Source organism: Macrobrachium nipponense, chromosome 2, assembly GCF_015104395.2.
Source record: "Macrobrachium nipponense isolate FS-2020 chromosome 2, ASM1510439v2, whole genome shotgun sequence".
Taxonomy (NCBI): domain Eukaryota; kingdom Metazoa; phylum Arthropoda; class Malacostraca; order Decapoda; family Palaemonidae; genus Macrobrachium; species Macrobrachium nipponense.
This window is the reverse complement of record NC_087201.1, coordinates 101,834,323-101,844,552: the sequence shown is the minus strand read 5'-3', so window position 1 is coordinate 101,844,552 and position 10,230 is coordinate 101,834,323. Positions and strand designations below refer to the sequence as shown.

The following is a 10,230-nucleotide window of genomic DNA, read 5'->3' as shown; positions in this document are numbered from 1 at the left end:
TATGGCGGTCATTAGTCACGATAGCCACGCTACATTGCGCTATACACACACCTACTATTATTGTGGCTCTCATGCCTCATTTCATCATTATATCGAGATCTGTTGCTAGTTATTATAATAATAATAACAATCACCATCATCATCATTATCATTATAAAAAAAATGTACACAAAACCGTGTGTAAACAGTCGAAGGATCCATTGTCTTCTGGACAAGTTTATATAAATACAGTCCCTTCTGTGAAAAGGGAGAACAAATATAATAATAATAATAATAATAATAATAATAATAATAATAATAATAATAATAATAATAGGATACCTTTCTGAGACCTTGTAACACATGCCAACCTTCACCGCCTCCATGACGAAATAAGTCTAAATTCATCACTGACCATTTATTGTCACATTATTTCTTTTCTCACAATGTTGCTGCTATTCTATTTTGCAATATGCTTACAAGTTTACTCTATCAAGATTTCCATTTCTCCAAGTACTGTCTTGCACAAAGCATCCTTAAGCAATACTCTCTCTCTCTCTGTGTGTGTGTGTGTGTGTGTGTGTGAAAGCTGACCAATCGTTTAATCTAAACCCCGAAAAAATGTTCGGACAGAAAAACCAGACAGAATCGGGTTAAAGAAAGACCGGCCAATTAACTTAGCACCAGAACGACGTGATATACCAACAATTACATCCGATAAATGCAGAAAATCCTTGAAACAATGTATTAAAAAGCAACAATACTTTATTGATACAATCTTATCCAATATACCTTCATACACTACACGTTCAAATATAAATGGTCTATAAAATTCAGTCCCCTCCCAGACTAGTAGATGTCATACAATTTTTAGCAAATGGGGAGGTGAGAAGACAGAACGAGTGCTAGGGAAGGAAATAAACACAAACAACCTTATGAGATCCCCTTAAGAACAAAGACCATCTCAAGCATATTCGGTCCCATGCCTTAATAACCAGCTTTTACTTCTGGGGAAGAGTCGCGCAGATTGCAGTGTCACGTTGCACTTGAACCCAGCCAATGTTCAACTTCACGGACTCACTCGTCTCCGTACCAAACGACACTTGAGCACAAAGGAAATCAGAAGAGAGATAACGACAAACATGACACCAACAAAGTAACATGACTAAAAACTAACATCTTAATTAACATAAAAACAGTAAATAACAAACTATGGCACCATATTCTTTTTTTTCTACACAAGCAAATAATACAAACTATGGCACCATATTCTTTTTTTTCTACACAAGCAAATAATACATACAGTGTCATACACAAACCCACAACACAAATACACATAAGCTTGGGAAAATTCAGGGAAAAGTTCCGAAAAGTCATTTCAAACAACCTATTTATTTAGTTCTAAAGACGAGCGAAACGACTGCTCGAATTTTAAGGGCATAGCTGCTTATCATTATTATTATTACTATTACTATTTTCATTTTGTTTTTGTTTTGTTTTGTCTAACACAGTCATCCTATTCGACTGGGTGGTTATTATAGCATGGGGTTCCGAGTTGCATCCTGCCTCCTTAGGAGTCCATCACTTTTCTCACTATGTGCATGGGTCCTGGAGCTACTTCAGCATCTAGTTTTTGCAGGTTCCTTTTCAGGAATCTTGGGATCGAGTCTAGTATTCCCACAATGATGGGTACATTTCCACTGGCTAACCCATATCTTATTTCTATTTCAGCTCTTGATACGTATCCATTTTTTATATTTCTTTCTTATCTACTCGGGTGTCCCATGGTATTGCGACATCAATGAGTGATACTTTCTTGATTTTTCAATCAACGTCACGTCTGGTCTATTGCACCCTATTTGTCTTGATACCATAGTCACAGAGGATCTTTGCTTGATCGTTTTCTATCACTTCCCCAGGTTGGTGCTCGTGTCACTTATTACTGCAAGGTAGCTGGTGTTTCTTGCACAGGCTCCAGTGATGGGCTTTTGCTACTGAATTATGTCTCTTTTTGTACTGGTTCCGTGCAGGTGCAGGGGATTCGCTTGCTATGTGGTTTATGGTCTCATTTGTCATACTGCACTAACTACTTATGGGAGAGCTGTTATTTCCATCTACCGTTCTTTGGACATATCTGGTTCTTAGGGCCTGATCTTGTGCCGCTGTTAGCATTCCTTTTGCTCCCTTCAGTTCTCCTCTGTAGCCACTGTCATGTTTCACCGCTGGCCAGTTCTTTAGTTTGTCTTCTATCATTATCGTTATTATTATATAAGGGAAGGTTTATTGCAAGATTTTTATTGAGAAGTTAAGAGAACAGGATGACTGGACGGGAAGGAGTTTATGGATCAGTATTTGTCATGAATAAGTCACGTGAGAAGTTCGAAATCAAAGGGGAGCGGCTCTACATGGCATATATGAATTAATATAATAAAGGTTATGACTTAACGGATGAGATAATGTGGGGAGGTGTCAAGGATCTATGATATTAAGGCTGAGTTGCTGAGAACGACAAAGTTTTAATGATGGAAGAGAAGAATCTTAGTCAGTAGGCATCAAAGTGGTTGGTTTGTGTTGAAATGGGCCGAGGCAGGGATGGGCTATGCCTTCTATGCTCTTTAATATCTGAAGAAAATGAAGGAATTGGTGAAATTTGGATGACTCAGAGCGTTCGCTGGGGGAGGGCACTCAACGCTGTCATAACACTGAATTTAAGGATATATATATGAATGAGCATTTAACGAAGGTATCAAAAACTCACACATAAAAGCACATACTAACGTATATTTTCCTCATATTCAATCATTTTACAAAATAAATAAACTACAAAGAAATCAGAGAAAGGGCAAAAAGCTGTATGTGTAAAGTTGTAAAATAATGGACGTGTGCGGAATGGCAGATGTTGGCATTACTGATACCATGCCATTGGAACAATGAAGAAAAACAAGTGATTAGCGAAGTTTTCAAGTTTTCGCAAGAGGCGAAATGAAAGAAAGAAGGTAGAAGATACAGAGATGATCGGTTTACATGTAGTATAAGAATTAGAAGAGTGAGAAATGTGTGTGTGTGTGTATATATGTATATATATATATATATAAATATGATAATATATATATTATATATTATATAATAATATATAAATATATAATATATATTAATATAATATAATATATAATATTATCTATATATATATATATATATAATAGATATATATAATATATATATATATATATATATATATATATATATATATATATATATATTATATATATATATGTGTGTGTGTGTGTGTGTATTATACATGTGTGGTTCTGCGTGTGTATAGATAACGATACAGATAAAGGAAGACATACGTGAATGACGGGAGAAATCCAAAACCGACAGGGTTGTCATTCTCACACACAATAGAACCTAAATCTCTGGTGATTAATTAAAACGTAATTCTGGATGAACACCATCGTCACTGCTTTGATGAAGGAAAAACACATCTCAATTTAGATGACTATAACTCCGACTCCCAACATTACCAACAGTACAGAATTTATCATTATACATTGTGATGCCGTTTCCCAATCTTCATGACCAGGCCATGGATATGAGAGAGGTGGTTGGGGATCACCAGGTCCTGGTCAGGGATCTCCCTGCTCGGACTTGTTTATTCATTGTTGCTCTTTTAGTAATGAATGGTGTAAGACCCCACTACGGATACGAAATTAGGTACCAGATCGAGTAATAACTGCTCTCTGTATTGATATTACAGTCGCAGAAATGACGGCGAATCACATCTTGGTTCATTGGGTAAAGAGTTTCAGAAGGCTGTCAAACTTATAGTACTAGCAGTAGTGTAAGCCTTGTTTCATTTGTGATGGTTGAGAGGCACCAAAGTAGACTGTTCCATTAGTTAGTTAGAGAGAGAGAGAGAGAGAGAGAGAGAGAGAGAGAGAGAGAGAGAGAGAATCAAGCAGCCTCGGCTGGGTTATGATAAAAAAAGTAGGGACAGAGCGCGCACTTGGAGTGAGCTGGAAGTAAAGAGCAAAGGTGTCCTGTTTGATGGGTGTGTTGGCAGCTTTGGAACCAAACCCTCTTTGATTCTGATGATGGATAAACCTTACGTACCAAGTCCTCTAGACAATATTGCTTGGCCACATTCTGTTGGGTGCAGACTCCATTGGTCTACTCAATATGACCATAGCAGCGGTGTTGATGTATATTTTGAAAAGTGCTCATTCCAACTGGTTACAACAGTCCCAATGATTCTAACACGACTAGACCAGTAGTGGAATTTCCACCTGGATCATGTTAGTGATAGAATTTTCACTTTTATAAGTTTTTATTGCAATTTGTTTTCATTTATCACAATTTCACACAAGTTTAAGATGACTGAAACATACTCTGATAAAAATGAATTATGCCGATTATCATAAAAAAAATATCACAATTGAAAGAAGAGGGCCGAGAAATCTTCCTCGTACGATACCTGTTATCAAATAAGTATTGCTGAAATAATTCTGAGTGTTAAATTCCATTTTTATCAGTTCTTCCACGAAATCTTAACTTCGTAGTTTCGGGAGACGGCTACTGTGCAGCTCAAGCCTCGAGGTAATATTGCAATGGACACTTTGAGGGATCCGGTGCTACAACCCCCCTCTTCGTGCCTACGAGCAAACGAAAAGGAAATTATTACTAATATATTTTTTTCACGGTAATGTTTTCCTCGACTTAGTTTTGAGAATCGAAACAATCGGCAGGACTTTGTACGATATCCGTGATTTCAAACGTTATTCTAGGGCACGGGTGAGTTGATGATGGAATCTACGTCAGAATTTTCAATCTCACTCTTCTCCGTCTAAACAAGATCCTCTAGTCTATTGAGTCACCTGTTTGCCTTGTCTCAGGAATTTTCATACAATGAACAGAATGAGCCTTGAGTTTCGTATTATGTTTTGACGAGGAAATTTGAGGGACCTCAGTTCGATCTGCTTAAGAGTGATTCAGCCCAATCAATCAATAGAAGGAAACGGTTCATTTCAACCCAACTGACTTTGTACAAGAACAATGCCGATGCAATGTGGGTTAGTCCCATATCACATTCATACACTGTTATGTTACAAGGGTATAACTAACAAGCAATGACAATTTTCTTGAAATTTTGCTGCTGGGCAGATTCAGTTTCATGTAAAAATGAGATCAGGTAGCTTTCGTTCGATTGCGATGGCCTCGTTCCACATGTCATTTTTGTTGAGAGAGAGAGAGAGAGAGAGAGAGAGAGAGAGAGAGAGAGAGAGAGAGAGAGAGAGAGAGAGATATTTCAAACTGTGAATGGAACTAATATCATTATTATGGCAATATGCGATGGTCATTTTAGAATATTATACTAATATGTCACAGAAACGGAATAACCCTAAACCTCATACATGTCTCCGAGTGGGAGCCTAGAACCGAATTTGACCATCACAAATAAGCACGTCGCATAGCTACAGTCGTCTTCAATAATGCATTGGTCTGACTTTGGGTATAAACCCGCCCAATGACTTATCAGAAGACTCCATCTTCAGAGTGACATCAACTTGAGACAAGATAACTAACTTATCAAATAGACCGCCACCTAAGCAATACAAAACACCCAACTACATTTATTACATAATAAGAGGATCAAATGACTCATAAATTCCAAACAAATATACATACAAGAGATATACAATTTTATGTTAGCACAAAACTACATAGGACAGAGCAGAGCGACGAAGTCTGGGGGAAAAAGGGAAATTTCGTCAAGAGCAACAAACTCCTCCAGTTTCGAGTACTTCATACGGTAGGAGATATCAATCTTTTACAGCACTTGTACAAAAGAAGATAAGAACACCCTCAGGAAAAGCAAGCTGAGTCAGAAGAGACACACTTGATCAATTCTAACACATACTACACACTACAACAAGGCCAAATCAACCTATTTTAGAATGACTAGAAGAGGAAGATCTACAAGAGGAGCAACCGACCTACGTAGAAACAAAGATAATGACATGAATCTTACTCAATGACAACACTAAGATGGAAACCCAGTTTGGCGACACGTCAATCGAATCTCTCTATATCCTCTTGTCATCCGGGCAGTGCTTAGTCTGAAATAAAATAACAGTTTTCAAAACAAGGGCAAAGAAAATTAAAAAAACCTTATATAACACTTGTCAATCATGGTGACTAATGTCATAATAGGGTATAGAATACATTGGTTCAACAAGCGCCAAAGATTGCCTCCAAAAACCTCTCTCTCTCTCTCTCTCTCTCTCTCTCTCTCTCTCTCTCTCTCTCTCTCTCTACAATTATATATATATATACTATATATATATATATATATATATATATATATATATATATATATATATACATACATACGTACGTACATTAAATATATAAATATAACATAATATGTATTATATATATATATATATATATATATATATATATATATAATTTTGTATATCTTGATTATCATCAGCCATGCTTGCCTGTCTACAGACATTTAAGTACAAGCAAATGAATATAAAGTATGAACTTACATATATACGCACGCTACCGACCATAATTATATATATAGGAAACCTAAGGCACAGGCATTCCCAGCCGCCGAGGCGTTATGGAGTGCCAAGAAGTAATGGCCCAGGGGGTGTCGCAATCAAAAGGCTAAAACAGGGTGACGGGCATTATATATCAGATGACAAAACTGGCCCCATTAGAATACGGGAAAAGTTGACATAACTCGGTAGCAGCCGATGGAAGTCAGCACAGCCTCCCAAGCCCTTCCCTGCATAGTAACAGGGCCGTTGGATCCCGGATGTTGATCACGCAGAGTAACGAGGCCAAAATGGCCAATGTGTGGTGGCAACTTAACAGCCTAGTCATGCGAGTCAATATAAATAGTACCTCAAGAGGGAAGTCAGACTCTCTCTCTCTCTCTCTCTCTCTCTCTCTCTCTCTCTCTCTCTCTCTCTCTCTCTGCAAACCAAGATTATTATTTATAAAACGGAAGGAAATGCTCTCTCCTGACCCAATCAGTCATAACTTATAGTGAGGACTAGCCCTAAAGATGTACCGTGAAAAGCATTAAGGACGAAAATGTCGTCTCTCTCTAAGCACATCATTAAATCTATATCAAGTCTGAACGAAGAAAACAACTTGAAAGATATTTCAGAAGTAAAGAGAGGAAATGGCCTCCCTCACTTTCTTCCCCGTTGAAGGAATAACAAAATAAATCAAGACTTGCACTCGAACACAACACCCTGTGTTTGTTTGTTTGAAGCCGAGGGCTCTTCTCAAGACGTCCCGTCCGTTCGCTCAACTTCCCTATCCGTCATGACTTGGAGGTTAGGAATAGAAACGCTCAGGATTCAGTTGGCGTAAGAGCGATATGACGGCTCTTCCAACAACCAATAGCAAGATGACATCCGTCTACCCACGACAAAGATAAGGAAATAACTTCGCGAGAAGGTAGATTCATCCACTTAACAATATATCTCGAGAAGCAAAGGGTTTTAAAATAAGTTCTATTGGTATAATGTTTAAAAGGGAGATGCAGAATCAACGTCGACTTGAAACCACAAGTAAGGCACATAAACAGTACAGGCCTCGCCTCGAAGTGCAATCTTGCTATCGGTTGTTGGAAGAGCCGACGTTACCGTATATCGCTCTGAATCATGAGCGTTTCTGTTTTCTAACCTCCAAGTCAAGAAAACCAGTCTTAGGCTAATTAACCAATGAAAGGAAACTCCTAAAGGATTAAACAAAAGTATGGGAAGAGCATTTAAACATGATACGACTTGATTTCAAAATGAGTTGAAGTGATTTGCAATGTATAAAGATTACGTGCAATGCATACATATCTGACGGCACGCAACATCACCATTTGCAGAGAGAGGAAAGTGCTCACGTAGGACGAGAGTTGCGTCACAGCTTCCTGGAACTGACCTGTCTTCCAAGAAAGCAGAACTAACAAGCAATATCGGAGCTTCCCAATTTAAACCAGACTTTGCTTAGAATATGAAGCATCAACAATAGAGAAGGGAAATTAGTCTCTGTATAAAATATAAAGAACTGAACGTCCTCTGACGGTCTTTGTTATGATATATAATACCCGGTTCTGACAGGATTCTCGTGGTACTAACGGTTAACAGAAATAAAATGACGACTAACAATGAATGATAACGATAACCTAAACAGTAAGAGAAATAACGCCATAACAATACCTACGTACGCTCCAAAACAACAGGAAAACTACAAACGGTAATAAAATGCGACAATAAATATAAAGCACGAGAGCAATTCAGGGCCACGCGACGTTCACAACAGCAATTTCAATCCATAATACATCAACAAAATGCATCGCGCTACATTATGTAATATGCCACGACGCATATGCGGTAAGAATCTCTTCTCACTCACTCACTCTCTCTCACACGACGACTCCAACTTAACGCCAGAAAGGATGACTAATCTAATTGAGAGATTGCGCACTCTCCGGCGGGCTTCTCTTTCTTCTTCATTCTCTTCGAACGACAACTTGGCATGCAGTAGATGCACACAGTAACCACACGGTTGTCACAAGTGCTAAGGCAATAACACTTGGCCATTATCATTTAATAAGATTGACGCAACTCAGACAGAAACGATGGAATTATGTATAACAGCATTTGTCGTGGAATTGTTTCTCCGATTTAGATTACAGTAAAAATGTTTAACATTTGCTGAGCAAGACTGTGGGCAATTCCAAACTCAATTTTAACAAGCACCCAGTAATAAGAAACAAACAAATCTTGGCGATATCATAACAAATATAACAAGTGAAGAGATAAGAAATAAAGTTTAGCTGGAGAAATTGGTACAGTACAGGCAGAAATATTAACAGAGCCTATGTAGTACGTGCTTAAGTGCAGGGTAACTGAATATGACTTTTTCTCTGTTGGCACTAAAATCGATGCAAGCGAACATTCTTCCTTTAACAAGTATGACAGAATGCTCAAACAGAATCGGTCTCTTACACTTTTCCTTAGCCGAAATCTGAGTCTTCCCCTGTACGCAAGAGGGAATGCGCACGAACTTTAAGCACAAGCATGGTAAGATGAGAGAGAGAGAGAGAGAGAGAGAGAGAGAGAGAGAGAGAGAGAGAGAGAGAGAGAAACTACAACAAACAATGACTAGAACAAACACAATACAGATTTAAAAATCAAGTTATGAACTAAAGTTTAGGCAAAGAACAAAGCGCTGCTGGCCTCATTTCCAGAGACAAAGACTCGGCTTTTCAACAAATCCTTCTGGCTATAATGACGTGGGGGTCCGACTTTTTCTTTCATTATTAATATACATATTATTACGTTTAAATTAAAATAATCTTTTGTTGCCCCAAGAGAACGTGTAAGCTTTAACGATAGTCACGATAGTCAAAAAGGTAAATAAATTAAATGTTCACTATTACAGAATAAAGAAGATAAGTTTGACATGTCAGCATCCTGCTTAACGACTAAGCCAAACAATTTCAAAAACTTCCACACAAACCAATTTAATGGCGCGGCCATATGACATGAGCAAATCAACTGAGAAAAAAACAAAAAGTTTTCCTTCTAAAATGATCGCACTAAATATGATCACCGTTCCAGTGTCAAGCGTAGCACACTTCCCTGTTGCCCCAACCAAACAAAACGAGTAAATCCATTCACCCTCCAACAGCAACCTCTTTTCAATCACGCTTCCCGACACATGCTCCAGATGCTAATGCTTCCAGTAAAATCTGGTCGCTCGGAACGCCCTTAATAGTGCTTAAGTAGATTATGGTGAGGTGCGAGGAGAGGGGAGGGAAGGGGAAGGGGAGATACAAATAGGAGGAGGGAGAGAGAGAGATAAGTATAAACTACGCATATAAAAGCTTCCAACATCATCACCCGTGCTCGGTACAAATGTCCTTGTAAAATATATGTAATCATTAATCAACATGGACAACGTCACGAAAACACCCAGTTTGAGTATAACTTTACGCTGTGTCAACGAATGAAAACAAAGGACTTTTTTTCCTTTGTCAACGCATAAAACACAATTTCAAAAAGTATCCCAGTTGATACTTGAAAATATTCTTCCTCAGTGCCTTACTGATTGGCAGCTTTGTCTTTTTACTTTCAAAATCAACATTACATTTCTATCCGATCGTGGAAACGGTGCACCTTCTGCAAGGGAAACATTACTTTGCATTTGCGTTTACAACCCGCAACG

At 38.1% G+C, this 10,230-nt stretch overlaps 1 protein-coding gene across 6 annotated transcripts in view; it reads right to left on the bottom strand.

Moving 5' to 3' along the window:
• Positions 1-10,230, bottom strand: part of LOC135220850 (uncharacterized) — a 125,520-nt gene that overhangs the window by 80,081 nt on the left and 35,209 nt on the right. For 4 of the 6 annotated variants that reach the window (XM_064258410.1, XM_064258416.1, XM_064258415.1 and 1 more), the window contains exon 2: positions 6,008-6,095. The exons of the other annotated variants lie outside the window; for them this stretch is intronic. The gene's annotated coding sequence lies outside the window, so the exon portion shown is untranslated. The remainder of the gene's footprint in view (positions 1-6,007; positions 6,096-10,230) is intronic. 6 annotated transcript variants of the gene reach the window in all.